The 1,603-nt window shown below is 41.9% G+C and overlaps 1 pseudogene; it reads left to right on the forward strand.

The window, feature by feature from the left end:
• Positions 1-780: 780 nt before the first annotated feature.
• On the forward strand, positions 781-959 carry LOC110595726 (annotated as a pseudogene).
• Positions 960-1,603: the final 644 nt, after the last annotated feature.

Below are 1,603 nucleotides of genomic sequence, written 5' to 3' on the forward strand. Positions count from 1 at the left end.
TTTATTAGGGTGTCCACCTGCAAAGGTGGTGAGAGTATGGTGTTAGTAGATGTCATTCTGTTGCAACCTTAACTGGACGCACTGCCACTCAACTTTGGCATTGATCACCCAGAATTAGCTTAGACCCACAAGTTAAAGAATTTGGTTCTTAAGAAGACTGTCTATACCTCAGACACCAACCTCACTTTGTGGGTCCCCAGGCTACAGCACTTTGTACTGACTGACTATAAATTCAGGGGTTCCCATGAGCCCTTCAAGTTTTATAATTCACTAGAATTATCACTGAATTCAGGAAAGAGCTATACTTAAGATTACAGCTTTATCCTAAAGGCTACACATAGGGCATGGTCTGGGAGGGAATTTGGAGCTTTGGTGCCACCTCCCCATGGAATCAGGGTACATCCCCCTCCTAGCACATCAATGTATGCACCAGCCAGGAAGCTCCACTGAACTTTAGTGCCCAGAGTTCTTGCTGAGGTTTTGTTTGGTAGGCACGAATGATTAAATCATTGACCACACTTTAATCTCCAGCCCCCTTTTCCCCCCAGAGGTCAGGCAGCTGAAATCCTAATCCTTCAATCATGTGATTGGTCTTTCTTGTGATTAGCCCCCATACTGAAGCTATTTAGGCTCAACCTCTTAGCCGCACCAGGAGTTACCTTATTAGTATAACAAAAACACACTTCTCAGGAAATCCCAAGCATTTTTGAAGCTCTCTGTGCTAAGAATCCAAGAAAAATCCACCGTGACTGTGGCCATAGACGTAGCCAGATTGAAATCATGGCAGGTCCTGAAGCTGATGCCTAATTCCAGTTCACTGGTATTAAAAAATATTTCAACTCGTACACCCTCATGGGTAGAATGAATTGTGTATTGGCCACATACAGAGGCATTGCTTTGATGGTCTTATACTTCAAGTTAAGATCTAAAAAAACTCCGGCTGTGAAAGCCACATAATGATTACTAACAGTTAAGTTCCCATGCTTGGAGAAACTGATGTCAACTCATCACATGATGATTCAACTTGTACAATAAATTATGAACCTGGGGGAAAAAAGAATCTAAGAAAAAGACCAGACAAGGTATTTACTGTCTCTCACATGTGTGAAGTGTCAGTAATAAAGGCTGGCATAGATGTGAGTGCACAATATATGGCAGCCAAGGTTTTGTAAAAGGTCATAGAGAATTAGGAGACATATTTGCCTCTCATTTTAAAATCCTCCTAACTTAAACATGTTCAGGTACACTTAAATTTCTTTATTTCCAGTGTTCTCTCCACTCAAAAAAATTTATGAGAGCAACTTTTTCAACCCATTCTGTATTCCTCCAAATATTTGCTCCTATCTGTTTTCCTCAACTTGCCACATTATATTCTGATTATTCTATTTACAATGTTCTTTTGAGAGAACATTTTTATTCTTCATCTTCTTTGTTTAAAAATAAAGAGGGAGCCGGGCTCGGTGGCTCAGCCTGTAATCCCGCGCATTTGGGAGGCTGAGGTGAGTGGATTGCCTGAGCCTGAGGGTTCGAGACCCGCCTGGGCAGCGAGACCTCATCTCTACAATAAATCAAAAAATTAGCCGGGCATGGTAGTGCGCGCCTG

This window comes from Carlito syrichta, unplaced genomic scaffold, assembly GCF_000164805.1.
Source record: "Carlito syrichta isolate Samal-C Ts95f unplaced genomic scaffold, Tarsius_syrichta-2.0.1 Scaffold303684, whole genome shotgun sequence".
Lineage (NCBI taxonomy): Eukaryota > Metazoa > Chordata > Mammalia > Primates > Tarsiidae > Carlito > Carlito syrichta.